Below are 20451 nucleotides of genomic sequence, written 5' to 3' on the forward strand. Positions count from 1 at the left end.
TCTGTGTGTGTGCTCATGTGTATATGGCAGTTCAAAAGCATTGTACATTTTTTTGTGACCTCTAGCTGTCTGGAAGTTTTTCTGTCTAAACCGAAAGGTGGTTGTTTTTTGTAGGTGGCCTCACTTCGTATTCTGATGTCGATAAGTGTTGCACACGCGACCTTGAAAATCAGGATGTTCGGTGGTTCTGTGGCGGTTGTAGTTCTGTATATACAGAGGTTGGGTTGAATAAAATGATTGGCTGAGTTAGAGACGCTGTCTCTGCCTGTTATCTTCTCTTTTAATGTGAAAAACAAACTTTTTCTTCCTTTGCCCCAATCTCGGGATAACTGGCAAACTGTATAAAAATACGGCAAACAAACTGCAAGTATTATGCCTTTATAAATAACCATGATCCCGTACGAGTTACAAAAATTAAAAACAAATTGAAATTTGATTAAAAAAACAAAGTGAAAGTTATCAGAGATTTCTGGACATTCGCAATGACAACCAAAAGTATGAGACACGATTCACTCTAGCTCTAACGAGCAGAAAGCAAACACGCACCAGTGTGAAGGAAATTATAATAATTAAGTGTCGTCGGTACAGAAATTGCATACGAAATGAAAAGGCATTTTATTAGCATAGGCACGTGGTCGGGGAAAAATACAAAGTTGAGATAACTGCATGCTGGTGAGAAATCAAATACGATCTATTATGCTTCTTCCATCGACACCAACTGAAATTGATAAAATAAAATGAAGTTTAGAAAATGATGTTGTTGCTGGTGATGATAAAATAAAAGCACTCCCAATTAAGTAAACCGCGAGCATAATAGGTCCTATATTATCCCACATGATATGTGGGATAATGTGCTTGAGTGCGGCGGTATTTTTCGTGATGAGCTAAAATTAGCGAGAGTAATTTCTTCTACAAGGAAGGCGGAGAGACATCAGTTATAGTTATAGGCCCATTTCAGTCCTCCCGGTGTTTTCAAAGGTTTCCAGGCGTGTAATCAAGAACAGGCTAAGTAGCCTTTTAAAGCATCATATTACAACTCTTGCTCAATATCGTTTCCAGAAGAAAAAGTATGCTAAATCAGCACCCGTCGACAACACAAATAAAATTGATGAAAATATTAAAATGTACACGCTTGGTTGATTTTTAGACTAAAAAACCTTTTGACACTGCAAAACTTGATATTTTACATTAAAACGTAAATGTACACATTGTACGACGAATAGGGCTGAAGTTAATTGAAACCAATCTCACTGAACCCTACCGATATGTATGCTTAAATAATAATTCATCTAGCAAAATGAAAATATAACATGGCGTTCCCCAAGGCTCTATTCTATGGCCTTTGCAATTTCTTGTGTATCTAAATGATATAATGGAAATACCAGGTGTCCTCAGCTAATTTTGTACTCACATGACACTTAAGTTTGTTAGCTGGTGACACTAAAATGTTCGTAGAGAAATTAGCCAATAACTATATTTTAAAATTTTAAGGCTGGTTAGAAACCAATCCTTTAAGTCTAGGTGCGAGTAAAACTATGTAATTTTAAAACACTGAAGTCATCGGAAAACAGCCCGGGTGATATGCTCTCCGCGTTAAGCAAATCTTGTAGCAGCCCCTTTAGCTCCGTAATTTCTTCTCTTTCCCCATGTGCTAAGGCAACAGATCTTTCAATGGCGCTCATCTTAAATTCTTGTTTTAACAGTGCCCATATCGCCTCGACACTTTTTCCTTCTTTTACTTTAACTAGTTGCTCGAGACTTTTACGCACCTCACTCGCAAAAGTATCGTATTGTAAAAGCTTCGAATTTAATTTCCACAGATCCCAACTGAAATTATTGGCTTTTTCCTTTGAAAAGCCCAATGTAAAAGAAACAAGACAGTGGTCGCTGAAAGACACTGGGTCCACTGCATACGTTTTACAGGACCTGACGAGTTCCAAAGAAACATAAGCTCAATCCAACCGTGCGTGACTAGCACCTTGGAAGTGAGTAAAAAATAGGCAGGTAGGACTTGACGCACATAGACCCACGTCTTCCAATTCACACTTCTGGACCATATCGCTTATAAAAATGGTACTCGTATCTCTATACTGTGTGCTGTTCGATCGGTCACGCGGCTCGCAAACGCAGTTAAAGTCCCCTAACAAAATGACAAGCCTATCGGTTTGGACGAACTCGAAAATGTTTAAAAAAAATACTAATCTTTCTTCCGCCTTATTAGGGGCGTAAACGCACAAAATACGAAACAGTTTACTTGAAATGGTCAAATCGCACAGGACCAGGCGACCAGGCTCGCAACTAACAACTCTAGTCACAGACCCAAGAGACTTCCTGATAAATAAAAGGCATCCCCCCGACGTTCCCACAGCGTGACTGACGCACACATCGTAACGTGACTCAAAGAGCCGCACCATGCTCTTCGTCCGGTATTCGCTCTCCATCTTCGACTCTTGCACGGCAATTACGTCGAGGTCTTTCTCAATAAATAAACGGCTCACTTGGCCTTGCCTACGTCTCGCGTTTAAACCTCGCACGTTTAAAGTGCCTGCTCTCAAAGGTTTTTGAAACATGAAGAAGGGCTAGAGAAAGACCAGGCGGGGAGCACGGTGCTTACAGTGTGAAGCAGGCATCAACGTGCCGAGACGACTCACTGTGGCAACTCCTTGTGGCGTACAGGAGACGCGGGCCGGCTTTTGAACCGTCCCACCTTCCCGCACCACTCACGCTCGAGGCGTCTCAGCTGTCCTTCCCCACCCCTGGACGGCGCATCATCCAGACGACGCTTCACTGTAGTGGTTTCGACGACCATAACGTGGTCGTCGTCGCCACCCTTGGCGACCGCGGGCCCCTTTCCTTGGACGGCATCCACTGGTGCTTACGGAGTCGCCATTCCATCCCTCGCCGAAGCACCACTGGTTCCTTCGGGAGCCGTTTTGGGCGATGGCTCCGTCTGAGAAGCGGCGGTCTCCGTCTCGCTAGGGCCTCCCTTGGCTTCCTCCGAGTCGAACTGCCCTTGAGGCACTGTCGGCGTCGCCGGTGCAGCCGCTTGTTCCGCCTCTTCTTCGTCCATCAGAATCTCTGTGGACTCCGCATTGGTACTGCCGCTGGCTGCACGGGCGTACGTCTTGACGCAGTCTTTGGGCTCGTGTCCGAAGCCGCGGCACTCAGCTCACTAGGGTGCCCTGCAGTCGCGGCGGATATGCCCAGTGCGACGGCACCGGAGACATTTCGCCGCACGTTCGGGCACCACGACCAAGACGTTTCCACCGCAGTGACGGAGCTGGTGCGGCAGGCTCTCCAGCAAGACTCCTTCGTTGAGGGCGATCCTCACGACGAGGGTCGTGGACTCAACGTCGACGAAACCATCCACCTTCCACTTTTCCCTCGCGACTTCTTTGACGGTCCCAAATGGTTCGAAGGCGCGCCGAATAGAGTCCACCGGCGCGTCGAACGAGACCCAGTGAGGTTTAACGCGAAGCTCCCTCCGGTTTGGGTGGACGAGCTGGCACGTCAAACCTTTCACCTGAAGACTCCCTGCTTCCAAAAGTTTTGATTTAGCTTCCGGAGTTTTCAGTTTAAGCAGCCAGACGTGGCTCATCTGGTAGGCGCCCAGACGCGCCACGTCTGACAAAACGCCCACCTGTTGCAACGGCTGCCTGAAGTCTTCAATCTTGCACGGGCGCCCGTCGAGGTCAGCGTGCAAAACGACGCTGAGCTTTGCAGCATCACCGGTGGGCACTGTCGGCAACTGCATACGATATTCCTTAGCAGCAAAAGACCTGTTATCACCGCGGCCGGGCACGGCCGCCACCGCTTGCAAGGAGCGATCCATATCACGTCCGTCCGCTATCGCGACCGGCAGTGGAATACCAGCCACTAGACCACGCCGGAACGGAGAGCGCTGAAAAGTATGTGCTTCTTCTCTGGTGGTACTCCGACTGCGAGGGGATATAAAAAAAGAAAGGTCTCACCGAGATTTGAACTCGGATCGCTGGATTCAGAGTCCAGAGTGCTAACCATTACACCATGAGACCGAATCCTTCCGACGCCGGGAATCGAACCCGGGCCTCCTGGGTGAGAGCCAGGTATCCTAGCCACTAGACCACGCCGGAACGGAGAGCGCTGAAAAGTATGTGCTTTTTCTCTGGTGGTACTCCGACTGCGAGGGGATATAAAAAAAGAAAGGTCGCACCGAGATTTGAACTCAGATCGCTGGATTCAGAGTCCAGAGTGATAACCACGGCACCATGAGACCCAATCCTTCCGACGCCGGCAATCGAACCCGGGCCTCCTGGGTGAGAGCCAGGTATCCTAGCCTTCCGCCTTTAATCTAACATTTTCGGTCTCTTCATTCCAATAATTTGTGGTGTCTCGATAATGTTCTAATAGACACTGCGAGATACTTCGTGGGTAAAGTCTCCCAACTAACATTCATGAACACTTCTGGCTTTCTTGACCAGTCACCGTGCCAGAAACCCACGCATTTATCAAAGTTCACCACGCTACCAGTTTGCGCGCAAAAATACGAAATTTATCGCTTCACGTACGCTGTCTCGATCGACACACAAAACAGCGACATCATCCGCGTAGGAAAGAACCTTTACTTCACTTGACTGAAATTTATAACCACGAATATTACTATTATGAATAAGCTTTAAACAAAAGGGCTCTAAATAAAGCGCGACCAGTAGTGGGGAAAGTGGGCAACCTTGCCTTAGAGAAGTCCTAACTTTGATACCTTCAGTGACTTCCTTATTTACAATCAAACTAGTCGTGCAATTTGTATATGCCATCTTTACGCCCTCAAAAATAACAGAGCCAATGTTCGCATGCTCTAGAACACTAAAAAGTACTTCATGCGAAACGCGATCGAACGCTTTTTCTAGGTCGAGCTGCAGCATCGCCACTCGTCCAGAAAAATCATCGCAGCACTCAAGCACCGATCTGGCCACGTGAATATTTGTAGCGATAGTGCGCCCTTTAATACCGCACGTCTGGTGCGGCCCCACGAGACATTGAATCACGGATTGCAACCGTCTAGCCAGAACTTTCATAAAAACTTTGTAATCCACATTGGTTAAACTGATTGGTCTATACGCTGATACAGACAGAAGCTTTACTGGATCTTCAGACTTGCGAGTGAGCACATTCTTCGCCCTTGAAAACGAGGGCGGCAACAAGTGAATTTCGTAGGCCTCGGCCAAAACCGTATGCAGTGCAACTGCTGCCTCACTTTTAAAAGTTTTATAGAAAACTGCCCCAAGGCCATCCTGCCCGGGCGTCTTGCCGGGACTTAATTCGTCGATAGCTTTTTCAATTTCTCTAATACTGATTGGCACTTCCAAGCTTTCGCAGACCTGCTCATCCAGTTGCGGCATCGATGACAAAAAACAAGTTTTATAACCAGTATCTAAAGGGAGACTGTTCTCTAGCAGATTGCGGTAATGTTCTACGAACGCTTTTTCAATCACATTCTTATCGCGGGTTAGAGTGGCGCCGTAACTTATCTCGTTGCGTTTTGATTTATCTTTTTTCGTCGCTAACCGAGCGCTTCGTCAGACTTTCTCCCATCAAATACTTTTCACTACGCGCTCGCACAATAGCCCCTCTGTACTTTTCAGCATCAATAATTTCCAATTGACTTTTAACATCTCTTATTTTTTTCGCGAACTCGCCGTGTTTCTTGCCTTCTTCGGCTATGAACATGTCTAACTTCCGCCGAAGATCGTTCTCTTTAATTTTTTCTTCTGATGAGTTATGACGCTACATCTCTCGACAGCGATAATTTTGACGTCCTTTTTAAAATAATTCCCCAATTTCCCCCCAATTAGCTTGGACATTCACAGTCAAATATTTAAACCATTGTCTAACTCGGGAAATAAAAGGTTGATCATTAACAAGACATCCGTTCATCTTCCACAGCTCCCATTCCCAACGCGGTAATTTCTTCTTGTTTTCAAGAGTAAAAAAAACCAAAGCATGGTCGCTAAAAGACACGTGTTTCACCTCGTAGTGGTCGCAAAGGGGAACAAGTTCATGTGAAATATACGCTCTGTCAAGCCTCGCATGGCTATTACCTTGAAAATGGGTGTGCTGAACCCCTCCTTTAGCTGCACAAACAGTGACGCCCTCTAATGTATTTCTTGCGGTAATTTCACTCAAAGAAAAGGCACTGGAATCTCGAAAACGCGCTTAATTTGCTCTATCATCTGGAGAGGAAACACAAGTAAAATCACCAAGAAAAATAACGACCCTATTACAGTTGAGATATGTTCCGATACTTTAAAAAACAAAAAATATTTACGCTCACTTTCTCGGTTTGGTGCATAAATACAAATAACCCGCCACCCAATGTTAGAAAAGAAAAAAATCACAATACACAAGACGGCCAGAGGAACACGAATGTACGGCCGTTTCTACACCTACTGACCGGCGAATAAATTATCAACAACCTCCGGAAAAACCAACCGCGTGCGATACGCATATATTGAAAAGAGACTGAAAGGGTCGCACCATACGGTCCGTCTGTTCATGGCTTTCGACTTTCATCTCCTGCACGGCGATTATGTCAAGCTCATGCTCGGTAAAACAGTCGGCTTAACTGGTATTGCCGGCGTCTCGCTGAAAGGCCACGCACGTTAAGCGTGGCGACTCGTAGGGCAGACTCTAGTCTAACAGCCATTAAAAATAAAAGGGACGGACTGTATGGCGCTTACCTCGAGTCGGGCGGTCCTCTCCTCTGACTCGTCACACACCTTCGAAGACATTCGCGCCACCACCGAAACCGTCACCTTTCCTACGCTGTCATGGGGGTGACTTGGCACCCCTGACTACACCTCCAGCAACGTTCGGGACGGCGCCGGGCCATCTCAACCTTGTAGGTTTCGTCTTGGCAGGCGGCTCCTCCTTATTTATTTATTTATTTATTTATAATTACCCTCAAGGCCCTAAGGGGCATTATAGAGGGGGAGTGGTTAGTTAGTGCAGTTCTAAATTTCGCGTTATCGGTGATGGTGACGATGTCATCGGCAAGGCCATTCCAGTTCACAATAGCTTCTGGTATGAGCGAATGTTGATGGGCTGCTGAAGTGGTCTTGGGACGGGCGATCTTGCATGAATGATCCACTCTTGCAGAAATATAGCTGGGCGGGCTTAGGAGAGACTGTGGTAATGGTTCAGAGTAGTAAATATTATGAATAAGGCAAAGACGGGAAATTCTGTGAGGAACGGAAAGGTCAGGAAGAGTTAATTGAGATTTCATTGCAGTGACACTAGAAAAGCGAGAGTAATCAGAAAGAATAAATCGAGCAGCACCTTTTTGAACAGATTCGATTGCGTTAGTTAGGAAAGCCTGATGGGGGTGCCAGATAGCTGAAGCATACTCTAGTTTAGGGCGAACAAGCGTGACGTAAAGAAGACGTTTGAGGTTAGAAGGAGCAGACTTGAAATTGCGACGGATACAGCCAAGTGAACGGTTTGCAGAGGATATTGTCTTGTCTACATGAAGAATCCAGGACATATTAGTTGTTAGATGGACGCCAAGATACTTGTACTGTGCAGCAGTCTGAAGGGTAATGCCGTTGAGTGTTAAAGAGTTTAAGGGCTGGGAAGAGAAACGTGTGAAGCAGAGGTGCATGCATTTGTTACTATTGAGAGACATTTGCCATGTGCGGCACCATTCAGCAATTTTGTTAATGTCGTTCTGGAGTGCAGTATGGTAGTATGGGTCTTTTATTAGTCTATAAACAACACAGTCATCAGCGAAAAGACGAACAGAGGACGTGAGGTGAAGAGGGAGTTCATTAATGCAGATTAAAAAGAGTAAGGGGTCAAGCACAGTTCCCTGTGGAACACCGGAAGAAACGGGCGAGAAAGAGGAGGACGTGCTGTTAGCGAAAACGAATTGAGAGCGTTGAGTAAGGAATGATTCAATCCATTGAAGAACAGGAGGGTCCACTTTTAGCGAAATATGTTTAAAGAGAAGGCAGTTGTGTGGAACTTTATCAAAAGCTCTGGCGAAATCAAGAAAAACAGCGTTAGTTTAACAACCAGTGTCAAGATTTTTAAACAGGTCATTAGTGAGAAAAAGTAGCTGGGTCTCACAAGACAGGTGTTTCCGGAAGCCATGCTGCGCGTTGGTGAAGAAGTTGCAGGAATCCAGGAAGTTAATCAGGTGCTTGTAGATGACGTGCTCGAGGATCTTGCAGGAGATACAGGTGAGTGATATTGGCCGATAATTTAGTGCAGATGTTTTATTGCCGGACTTGTGGACCGAAATGACCTTACCAATTTTCTAGTCGGAAGGTAACACACGTGTATCAAGGGACTGCTGAAATATCTTTGTGAGGTAAAGGCCGGATGCAAATTTAGTGCTACTTAGAACCTTCGCATTAATACCGTCTATGCCACATGATGAAGACATTCTGAGAGATTCTATCATGCTGATTACACATTGAAAATCTATAATAACAGGATCCATTGGAAAATATTTTTTTTGTAACAGGAGGAATTTCAGTAATGGGTGTAGAAACGGTGAAAGCATCAGAAAATACCCTGTTTAGAATATTTGCACATTCACTATTCAATATGTTATCACCAGAGCTATTCACTAGATTGATTTCTAAGTGTAATTTTTCATTAACAAAGCTCCAAAATTTTTTTAGGGTTGTTTAGTAACACATTAGGTAGAGTGCGCTGAAAGAATGTGCGCTTACACTCCCTCAACATACTTTTATATTCAGAAGAGCAAGTGGCATGCTTAGACCAAGCTTCTGGTGTATTTGCTTTTTTAGCGGTCCTGAAAAATGTTTTCTTCTTGTTAGATACACGACGAAGGGAATTATTGTACCATGGTTTAGACGCGGTAGTTCGAATTGTTGCGCACGGTATGTATTTTTCAATAAGTTCAAACAATTTGATCGCTGCCTCTGGGTCAGCGCCGTTGTCGTCCCGAGTCCGCTTTGCGGCGAGCTCCGGTGTCATGGCCGTCTCCATGGGCACGTCACCTGGTTGTTCAGAGGAGGCGTCGCCGCATGTGCCGGCTGCCTTGACTCCAGGCCTCGACGCCTCAACGGATTAAACGTCCGGAGACTCGGCCTTGCTCGTCGTCCCAGCACCAGGTGCCACGTTGACCGCGGACGTGGCCGCACCGCGCTCGGGCGACGCCGCCGCTCTCTGCGATAATGCCGCCCCGCTGACCGGACCCGCGACGGCCTCCTCGGCGTCGGCCTCGTCCATGAGAAGCTCGGATTTCTCCTCGCCTCCCATGGGGCCCACGACCGCCGCGAAGGTCCTTACGCACTGCGTGCCTTCGTGGAAGAACCGTCGGCAGATGTTGCACTTGGGGACGCGGCACTCCTTGCAGATGTGCCCCGTACGCTGACACCGCAGGCAGAGCGGCGCCCTGCCCGGCACGACAACGAGGGAGAGCTCACTGGCGACGCGCAGCTAGTGCGGGATGTCGTCGGGAGTCAGGCCCCCCTTCAGGCGCAGCACCGCCGTCCGTGTCATGGTGTTGACGCTGTGGCAGCCGTCAATGTGCCACCGCTCACTGGAAACGTCCATGACCTTGCCATTAGGCGCCAAGGCTGCCCTCACGTCGTCGTCGCCGACGTTAAAAAGCAGCCAATGGAGCTTGAGGCGCACGTCCCTCTTGCCCGGGTCGACGACAATGCACCGCCGCCCCTTGACGACGAGCTCCGACTCCACCAGTAGCTTCTTGGACCCCTCGGTAGTCTTGAAGGTGACGGCCCATGCATGATTCATTTGGTACGCCCCGAGGGCGACAACCTCGGGAAGTAGTCCTAAGCGAGCCAGCGCGTCACGAAAATCTTCGGCGCGGTACGGACGTCCCTTAACATCGCCATGTAAAAAGACCGTATAGTTACCACGAGTGACCCGGTGGGCAGCGAAGGCAGGATGATAGCATATTCCTTATCTTCAACGTTGCTGATACCGCGGCCCGCATGGGCCACCGAAACCACTCCGTCGGACCTAGATATTCCGTGTCCGATCGCTTCGGCTGCCGGAAGTGGAATCCTCCACTAGAACACGCCGGAATGGAGAGAGCTGAAAACTATGTGCTTTTTCTCTGGCGATATTCCAAGTGCGAGGGGATTTAAAAAAAAGAAAGGTCTCACCGGAGATTTGAAGTCGGATCGCTGGATTCAGAGTCCAGATTGCTAACCATTACACAATGAGACGCCAATCCTTCCGACGCCGGGAATCGAACCCGGGCCTCCTGGGTGAGAGCCAGGTATCCTAGCCACTAGACCCCGCCGGAACGGAGAGCGCTGAAAAGTATGTGCTTTTTCTATGGCGATCCTCTAAGTGCGAGGGGATGTAAAAAAGGAAAGGTCTCACCGAGATTTGAACTGGGATCGCTGGATTCAGAGTGCTAACCATTACACTATGAGACCCAATCCTTCCGACGCCGGGAATCGAACCCGGGCCTCCTGGGTGAGAGTCAGGTATCCTAGCCACTAGACCACGCCTTTTTTACATTTTATTTAAAACACCCATTATCTACAGGGTTAAAAGCCTCACGGCACTGTCCGCTTGTTTGACCGTTTGACTCACATTGAAGGGCAGCGTAGGAAATTTGCAGCATTCAACCTCACACAGTACAGCTCCTTACGAATATTAGTGCACCCTTACGGGCCACTCTGACATTTTCTACTGTACTCGCAATAAAGAGCAACCTTCTAGCGCCTTTCCACGCTTTCCACGTTGTCCAGCATTCAAGCCTGATTGTTGCGTTACCTCTATAATCGAGTCAACATACATAAAACCCTCGACAAACTGGCGCCAAGCTGGCTTTGCCCCTTCCGCTACAAACAAGTGATCATTCCGCGAGTTCCATAAGGCACGCAATCCAAGAAGAGCGAGAACTTCCCAGGCTCTGCTTTTCAGACCTGAGCCGAACTCCAAGTATTTGACCTTTTTCCAGTCCATGTAGAGATCTGTCCGCAACACCGCACGAAGCTCGGCCCAAAACAGCTCGGCATTCGTACAATACAAGAATAGGTGCTCCAGTGTTTCTGGAACCGGACAAAGTGCACAATTTTTAGACCAAGGTTCAAAAAACCCTGTTTTCACTAACCAAGTCTTCACAGGGAGTACCTCCCTATGCAGTTCTTTGACCCCATTTTAACTGGATAGCGCCGAAGACGCTGGAAAACATCAGACTTACACACACCTTCTGCACTAATGCGATACAATGGAGGCGGCGTCATTGATTCTAGCGTATTCCAGTACAATGTTTTCCTTTTAACCTTATCGAGACACTCCCTTGAAAACCTCGCTTCGAAAAACTGTATAGCATCCGCTATTTCTTTGTAAAATTTAAGCACGCGTGAACGGGCGACTCCTGTTGCACCATCAAGCCAGAGACTCAAGCATGCTCCTCCAAGTTCTCTGAATGACGACAAAATGAAAGCACTTTTATAGTCCCTAAAGAACAAGAAGCGGTTCACCCGAAGCTTCAGCTCAACAATTACTAATCCAAGCCCGCCCTTCTTCTGACTTAAGAACAGGTTATTTCGTCGCATACGCTCAAAATTTGACTCCCAGACAAAGGTTGCAAACAATCGATGCACTTTTGCAATATCAAGAGATACGCACGGCACCACTTGTGCCGTATACTATGCAGTCGGAAAAAAAACAGAGTTACAAATATGTGCCCGATGCGTGAACGAAATATATCTGCCGTGACAGTCTGCCGCTTTGAATCTCAGGCGATTTAAGTCCACTCCGCCTCGGCCCGTACTCAGCTGTTCGACATTTAAACAAACTCCCAAATAACTAGACACCTTGGACGTCCACGGGATGCCAAGAAAGCGCTCTGGCTTCGTGTCCCAGCCACCTAGCCAGGCTCCAGCCGACTTTTCCGGGTTCATTTGCGCGCCGGAAACGGTGCAGAAGTTCCTAATATGCTGCACCACAGCCTTTAGCTGAGTTGCCGACGAACACACCACTGCCACATCGTCGGCGTATGCCAGGAGTTTAAGTGAGCCTGAGGACAGCACCAAACCACTGAAGCTCGCATCGCGAACAATCGCTCTGCAGAGTGGCTCCAGGTACAGTGCGAACAAGATTGGTGAGAGTGGACAGCCCTGCCTCACTGATCTGCTCACAGAAATGGGAGCGGTCTTGTTCCCGTTCACAATTAGACGCGTAGAGATTCCGCAGTAGCACAATTTCACATATCACAGCAAGCGCGCACCAGTCCCGCACGACTCCAGAAGAGAAAAAAAGAAAAGAATGACACACTCTGTCAAAGGGCTTGCTCAGGTCAACCCGCAGCACTGCCAGCGGACACTGTAGCACCTCCGCCGTTTCGCACACTACCTGCATTGCATACACGTTCGTTGCAATCGTTCTTCCTTTGATGCCATAGGTCTGGTGGTCTCCAATGACGCTGCCAAGGCCTGACTCCAGCCGCTTCGCGAGAATCTTGGCCAGGATCTTGTAATCGCACGTTAACAGACTGATCGGTCGAAAGTGACCAACTCCAAGGGGTCCTGCGACGTTCTATTTTGGAATTAGCACGGTGACCGCTTGACGCATCGAAGGCGGGACCAGTCCCCGGCGCAGGATGTCGGCGAACACGCCCCGAAGAATCGGGGCCAGTTTCCCAGCGAAGGTGTTGTAAAAGAAGCTCTCAAGGCCGTCAACACCAGGTGATTTGCGAGGGGCCAACTTCTTGATGGCCCTCTCCACTTCGGCTGCCGTGATTTCTTGGTTGATTTTCTTTCTTATAGATTCTGAAGCCTTTGGCGGCGATCGTTTGTATATTTCAGATGTTTGGTCGTTTCCCTCCGTTGTAAACAGAGTGGTGTAAGCATTCACAAAGGCAGCCTCGATATCCTCTTGCCGCGTAACTGTGTCCTGGCCGACTTGTAGCTTGGTGATCTGCTTAGAATGGATGCTTGGGCGAGTTGGATATACATGTTGCTAGAGAAGCGCTAAAGTAGACTCACTCACCCTCACATCCACACTCACACTCACACCAAAAAAACGGTCACTCACGTCGCGCTGACTTTCAACTAAAATTGTATTTTCGTCTTCTTTCGTTTTTCTTTTGCCCATGTTAAATTTGTCACCTCACTTCTTTCTCTTCTGTGTTAGTAGTCCATCCAAAACGCTTACGGAAAAAATAATTGTTATATCTAGATTCTCAAAGGTAATGTGCGATAGACATTGCTAATGGTTTTGTACAGAAGAGAAAGAAGTGAGGTGACAAATTTAACACGCTTAAAAGAAAAATGAAAGAAGACGAAAATTCAATTTGAGTTGAAAGTCAGCGCGACGTGAGTGACCGTTTTTCTGGTGTGAGTGTGAGTGTGAGTGCGAGGGTGAGTGAGTCTACTTTAGCGCTTCTCCTGCAACTTGGTGATCTGGTTACGACTTGCGTGCTGTCTTTCTGGCGTCTTGAATATCTTACGGGGCTCTTCGTCCCTTTCCAAGGTGAGGGTTCTACTTCGAATCAAGGCACCTTTATAGTCGTGTTCGAGGAGCTCAAGAGTTCGGCCTTTGCACTCTCTAATGTCGCTCGTGAACACTCCAGGCGTTTTGTTTTCCTCAGCTATAAGAGTGCGTAGACTCTGTGTCAAGGAACACTTCACCGCCTTTTTTCGGGCGGCTTTCTCTTGGCTGAACCTAAAGGCTGCCAGTTTGATATCTTGTTTCAACTCCTCCCAGATCACTGCGTCCACAACCTTCCCGTCGCTTTTCTCCCCGATTATGTTCTTAATTTCTTCTAAAAGGCTTTCATTATATTTCCATCTACTCCACCATGACGACTTGCTTGTCTGGGGAGCCACCTTCCCAACAGCAACCGTTACAAGGGCGTGGTCGGAGAAAGCCAGCGGGAGAACCTCGTATGCCGAGCTGGTTGCCGCAAGTTCACTTGCAACGTAAATTCTGTCCAGCCTTGCATGGCATGTACCCTGCCAGTGGGTGTACTAAGCATGGGCCCGCAGCTAATTCATTTGCATCTTGCAAATCGAAGTCCCGTAATATTTTGCGAAGTTCCACGCGGCTGCTATCCGACCGCAAAGCCTTCGAGCTGTCAGCGACATGCAATACGCCATTAAAATCGCCAGCCAGTACAATTTTGCACGATGTGTCAACGTATTGCCGGAGAGTAGAGAAAAACTGCTTTCTCTCCGGTATCTCGTTTGGGGCATAGACCGAATCAAGCTTGTGTAGCGCTCCCTGGTACAGAACGTCCACCGCACAGACCCGACCGTTAAAGTCATTTTCCCATTCAGGGCAAATCGTGATGCCTCTGGATTTGTTTATCAATATAGCCGCCCCGCCACTCTGTGCGTTCGCCTTGGATATAAAGCAGTCATAATGCTCTCTCACAAAATGAGCCATATCTTTAACCTGCTTATCAGTACTAAGTTTGGTTTCTTGCAGAAAATCAACGTCTATTTTTTTTTGCAAAAGCAAGTTAAGGACCGAATGTTTCCGCTGTTTGGCGATCAGGCTTACACTGTTAAGGGTGGCAAGCTTTAGACGTCCCAGCGTGTGTGTTGTGGGAAATTAAGCACCCGCTGCCGGCAGTCGCGGACAATGGCTGCAAGTTGCGCGTCTGCCAGAAAAGGACCGGTACCGAAGAGCGAAAGCCAAGGGGATGCAGCCAGCCGGCGCTCTTCCGTAGGTATTCGCGGCTTGGATTTGAATCGCTCTCTCCGTGCTATCGCCATGCGCCACTTCAGCTCTGTTCGCACTGCGGCGGAAGCCTCTGCAGAGCGAACGTCCGGTGTTTGCTTGAAAACGGCATCCTCAGATTCAATCATCTCCGACTTGCCGTCGGTTACAGTGCCTGCGTTGCCCGGGTCCGTGTCTCCTTGAGGCTCGCTGTTGAGTGGTCTGGTCTGGTGGATGCTGCACGGTACCTTGAGCGGGGGCTCCACCATCGTGCGGCTTGGGTCACCCTTCTTCGGTGCATTCTTCTCTGTTACTTCTTTGGACGGCGTCGAAACCACCGCAGCGGACCCTCCCGGCGTGGTGCTCGCCGCGGCTGCCTCAGCCTCTTCTTCGTCCATCGCTTGGTCGTCGAAGTCCCCGCTACGGCCACTTCTGTCACCGCTGCGTAAGTGCGGGCGCAGTTCTCTTTCTCGTGTCCGACGCGGTTGCACTCGGGGCAAGCGAGGAACACGACAGTCCCTGCGGATATGACCCGTCCTCTTGCAACGAAGGCATTGGGGGCCCTACCGGGAACCAACACGAGCCCATTACCTCCCTGCACACGCAGCTGGTGCGAAAGAGTGTCCTTGGTAATGCCATTCTTGAGTGTCATCTTCACGAACCGGGTTGTGGATTGGACGCCCGCAAAGGCATCCGTTTTCCACGTATCGCTGGTAACCTCGCTCACCTTGCCGTACGGCTCGAGCGCTCGTCGAACCAAGTCGTCGTTCACGTGAAAGGGTAGCCAGTGAAGCTTTAGGCGTACCTCACCGTCGTTGGGATCTACGACGAGGCACTTCTTGCCCTTCACTTGCAGCTCCCGGGCTTCAAGCAACTTCCGCGAGACGTCCGGCGACTGGAACGCGAAGAGCCAGACATGATTAATCTGGTACGCCCCTCCCGCTTTTAGGGCAGGAAGGGCGCCCAAGCGTTGCAGTTCGCCCTTGAAATCTTCCATCTTATACGGGCGTCCCGTAATGTCGGCGTGAAGAATCACCGAGTTCAAAAACATATCTTCTGATGGCAGGGGGGGGGGGGGCAGTACTACTCGATAAGGATCCGGGGATGATTCAGCCGATTTACCACGGCCGGCGACGGCCGGCGACGGCCGCTATCGCCGCTCCTTGGGAGCTCATGACCCTGCGACCGCTCGATACGAGTGCCGGAAACAGAGTGAGCCATTAGACCACGCCGGAACGGAGAGTGCTAAAAAATATGTGCTTTTTCTCTGGCGGTACTCCAACTGCGAGGGGATTTAAAGAGAAAGGTGTCACCGAGATTTAAACTCGGATCGCTGGATTCAGAGTCCAGGGTGCTAACCATTACACGATGAGACCCAATCCTTCCGACGCCGGGAATCAAACCCGGGCCTCCTGGGTGAGAGCCAGGTATCCTAGCCACTAGACCACGCCGGAACGGAGAGCGCTGAAAAGTATGTGCTTTTTCTATGGCAATACTCCAACTACAACGGAATCTCACAAAGCATCAAGAAGATTCTCAAAGTCTACATAGGGTACTTGTGACAGACTGTGGATGAATTCAATTCAATTCAAGTCAATTCATTTTTACTTGTTTCTAGGGGTACACTGCTTGAAATGGCCCTTGACGCAAAAGGCGATAGTGAGGCTTAACAAGGCACCAATGTACAACAAGGGGGGGGAAGGGTGAAAAACGTGCATCAGCAAAGAGAAGAGGGGGGGTGGGAGGGGAACTTCGGATATATGTGCAGTAGGAAAAGCTTACTTTGTTCCTTAAGGAAACGCGCTCGCTCAAAACAAGAAATATATCACATTGTACACACGAAATAAATATACCCATAGAACACAGACAGCCATATTCATCGTCACTAACATCGCTAAATGCATCGCGGTAAATTACTAAATAATATAAATATACAAGTTGGAAAATAGCACCCATGATAAAATCACAAAAAAGTGGAGGTAAAACATGAAAACAAAATATAGGAAAGTGTCATTAAATAAATGAACGTATCTCCCATAGACAATGAATGAAAAATATGACACTAAGTTGTAAAAATTGTGCCAATTATAAAATCCACAAAAAAATGAAGCCAAGATAGAAACAAACGAAAATAGAAACAACAACAAAAAAAAAACTGACAAACGTGATGCGATAAAACAGCGCAAATAGGTACAAAAGGAAGAGACAACCCGGACGGGACTGGCACGAATTAATAAAAATGAGACTCTCTGTAATGCCGAACTAGAGCGCAGCTCTTGAGGAGGAGGAAGGGAGGGTACGGGGGGGTTATGCTCCTCCTTCCCTTCTCCTCCCCTCCTCCTCTCATGCTCCCCTTCCATTTAGCGGGAAATTTTTGCTACATTTCCCACTAAATTCAGCGGAAATTAACGGGGAAATCTTTCCGCTAAAATTGAGCGGGGAATTTTTTCCACTAAATTTAGTGGGGGAATTTTTCCACTAAATATAGTGGGGAAATATTTTCGCTAAACTTAACGGGGAAATTTTCCCCCGCTAAATGTAGAGGGAAAATTTTTCGGCTAACTTTTACGGGGAAGTTTTTTTGTTAAATTTGGCAGAAAATGTTTTGCTAAATTTAGCGGAAAATTGTTTTCTGGTAAATTTAGGAGGACAGTTTTCCGCTAACTTTAGCGGAGAATTTTTTCCGTTAAATTTAGCGGAAAATTTCTTCCTTTCTCTCCTCTTCCTCCTTCCTCGTGATCCTCGTGCGTCACTTGTGACCCTAGCGACGTTACACATGACGTCACGCGTGACGTCATTAAGGGAAATGCCCCATAATGCAATGCGCGGTTACGCCGGCGGCGATGGCGACGCCGCTCAAGCCGGAAACAGGCGCCTAAGAGCTGCGCTCTAAAAGCAAGGATTGAGCATATAATGTTTCGAAATCATAGACAAAAATAGCATCATTTTACACAAATTGTCTCCTCAAGAAAATTAAGTCGCCGAAAATGGCAACATTAAAAAATGAAAGACGTTTACAAATCTTGCGACATTAGAGCGCAGCTTTCGAGGAGGAGGAGGGGAAGGTGCGGAGGGAAGGGTATGACCCTCCTCTTTCTCCGTACCTTCCCCTCGTCCTCTCCTCCTTCTCCACCTCCTCCTCCACCCCTCCTTGTCTTCTCCGCCTTTCCTCCTCCTCCTGCCCTTCTCCTCTTCTCCCCTCATTATTTCCTCATCCTCCCCTACTCCTTTCCTCCTCCTCCTTCGTACCCTCTCCTCTTCCTCCTGCGTAACCTCCCATCCTCCTCTTCCGTACCCTCCACTCCTGTTCCTCCATACCCTCCCCTCCTCCCACAGTTTCCCCCCTAAATTTTGCTGGAAGATTGACGCCTCGTGACCTCTACACCCCCAATTCAGTTTCCCCGCTAAATTTACCGGGAAAATGACTTCACATGACTTCCTGTCACGTCACAATTGAACAAATTCAGTTTCTCCGCTAGATTTATCAAAAAACGTGACGCTTCATGATCTCAACACAAGTTCAATTTTCCGCTAAATTTAGCGGGGAAACTGAATTAGTGTTGAGGTCATGTGTCGTGCCGTCAGTTTTACCGCTAAATCTAGCGGAGAAACTGAACGCGCAGAGTTGCATTATGGGAGGTCACAGACCTGCACATGAATTCAGTTTCTTCGCAAAATTTAGCGGTTAATTGAGTTGGTGCAAAGGTTTGTAACGTCCCATAATGCAACGCGTGCGGTTACGCCAACGGCGACGCCGACGCCGTTTTACGCGGAAACAGGCGCCCCTAGGGCGCTCTAAACGTATAAACGTGATAGTACACAAAAAATATGTACACGAGATAATGTTTAGAGGCGTGAAAGAATTACGAAAAGCCCACCTATATTATCTGTAACTAGTGGGACATTAGAAAGGAACGTATGTCTTTCTTAAATGTATTTTCGTTCCAGTAATTATGAAATCAGAAGCAAACGGCTTTTAGGATTTGGGGCACCTGAAATTTTACCTTTTGTTTACCGTAGTTAGTTCTTATGAATAAAATTCTATATGCTCTAGTTGCCCTTAATCTATATCTAGATTTCGTGGTTTTCGGTTTTTATTTTTTCAAAATTCGGTGTACTTTTTTCGGTGTTTATATTAAGAAACTATTTTAGAGTTTTTTGGTGTATATTTATGCACAAAAGTTTACCGTTTTCTTTCGGTGAATATGAAAGAAACACCATCGGACACCGGATCGGATGAACCTTGTAACTCTGATATTTGTGATCCCTCAAGAAATAACAACACAGACACATAAAAAAAAAGAAAAAAAGCACAAGACCACTGTCTCGGGCCAACATCACCTAGATCTGAAGCCGCAGCGCTTCCCCCTCTCCCTTCAAGGAGCGTCGGCGTGAGAGGGCTGAACTGGTAGTGCACTTCTCCGCAAGGCTCCCCTTGACAGTTGGCTTTTTTGCAATACACGTTCTCTTTTACTTTCCTTCTCCCTCTATGCTTGACGCGTGGGAAAAAAAATAGAGTAAAAAAAAAAAGCCACAGCATCGCGTTTTTTTTTGTTTTTTTTCTTTTACTCTTTAACGGTCGTTTGTCGCGTTCCTTTCTTCAACGGCTTTTTTAGCTACACCTGCGGGTTGGCTCACGTATTTATTTATTTAAAGAATACTGCGGCTCACATCTGTGAGCCATAGCAGGGGTGGTTACATAATGGCATGATGTGATGTACAGTGGTAATCACACTTGTCTATAACGCGCGAGCGTGCGGCTTTCTGCGGGGAGCGCTAGACTGGTGGAATTCGCGGAAACTAAGCTAGTCACGTGGCACAACATGGAACGGCCCGCTCGAGGGGTGTCCTGCCCACTCTCTCAGCTTGATAAGCGATAAAAGTAAAATGCTTTATGATATATTTTTGTTTTTTGATGACGACATCGTTGGTACGCCTTCATGCTTTAGTCTGTTTATTGTTCGAGCAATGTCGTTTGTAAAAAGCGTGCGAGCAGTCTTCAGCGTCAGCCGTGGGCTGATAGAGTGGGCAGGACACCCCTCGAGCGGGCCGTTTCATGTTGCGCCACGTGACTAGCTTAGTTTCCGCAAAGGCCACCAGTCTAGCGCTCCCCGGAGAAAGCCGCACGCTCGCGCGTTATAGACTAGTGTGATTACCACTGTACTTATGAGCACTTTCTCGTGGCGGAAGCGATTGCTTCAACAAAAATATCAAGTGATGGGAGGGTGACTATTTCATTCGTCAAAGAATTCCATTCACTGATTGCCCGAGGAAAAAAAGAATATTTGAAGACATCGTGCTTAAGAGGATATTGTTTAATGGCCCTAGTATGGTTCAGTCTAGCTGATCCGCTTGATGAAAATTGTATGTATCGATCACTACTGACATTAAAGATTCCATTAATAAAAGAATATAAATTTCGCAGTCTGTCTATTTTAGCTCTAACCTCCAATGGCGGGATGTTAGCTTGCTCTAGTAAGCTCGAGACAGACACACTATATCTGAACTTATTAAATATAAACCTTCCAGCCAGTCTTTGTACGCTTTCAAGTTTACTAATTCCTTCTGCGGTGTGCGGATACCATACTGTGTGCGCGTACTCTAGAATAGGTCGTACAATTGATTGGTAAGCAGTCTTCTTTGTTTCGTTGTCCGCAAATTTTAAGGTGCGTCTTAGTGTGTATAATTTTGCCCTGGCCTTATTCGTTATGTCATCGATATGCTGGTTCCAAAGAAGTTTACTGGTTATTGTCACTCCAAGATACTTATAGTGGTCAACAAATTTAATGGGAA

The 20451-nt window shown here is 47.5% G+C and overlaps 4 non-coding genes across 4 annotated transcripts; all 4 read right to left on the reverse strand.

The window, feature by feature from the left end:
• Nucleotides 1–3962: 3962 nt before the first annotated feature.
• Trnaq-cug lies at nucleotides 3963–4034 on the reverse strand. Its single transcript has one exon. It is a non-coding gene; the product is annotated as a tRNA-Gln (tRNA).
• Nucleotides 4035–4040: 6 nt separating this feature from the next.
• Trnae-cuc lies at nucleotides 4041–4112 on the reverse strand. The gene has a single exon. It is a non-coding gene; the product is annotated as a tRNA-Glu (tRNA).
• Nucleotides 4113–10210: 6098 nt separating this feature from the next.
• Nucleotides 10211–10282, reverse strand: Trnae-cuc. The gene has a single exon. It is a non-coding gene; the product is annotated as a tRNA-Glu (tRNA).
• A 5758-nt stretch (nucleotides 10283–16040) lies between these two features.
• Trnae-cuc lies at nucleotides 16041–16112 on the reverse strand. The gene has a single exon. It is a non-coding gene; the product is annotated as a tRNA-Glu (tRNA).
• Nucleotides 16113–20451: the final 4339 nt, after the last annotated feature.

Source organism: Ixodes scapularis, unplaced genomic scaffold (genome assembly GCF_016920785.2).
Source record: "Ixodes scapularis isolate PalLabHiFi unplaced genomic scaffold, ASM1692078v2 PGA_scaffold3__209_contigs__length_174095766, whole genome shotgun sequence".
NCBI lineage: Eukaryota > Metazoa > Arthropoda > Arachnida > Ixodida > Ixodidae > Ixodes > Ixodes scapularis.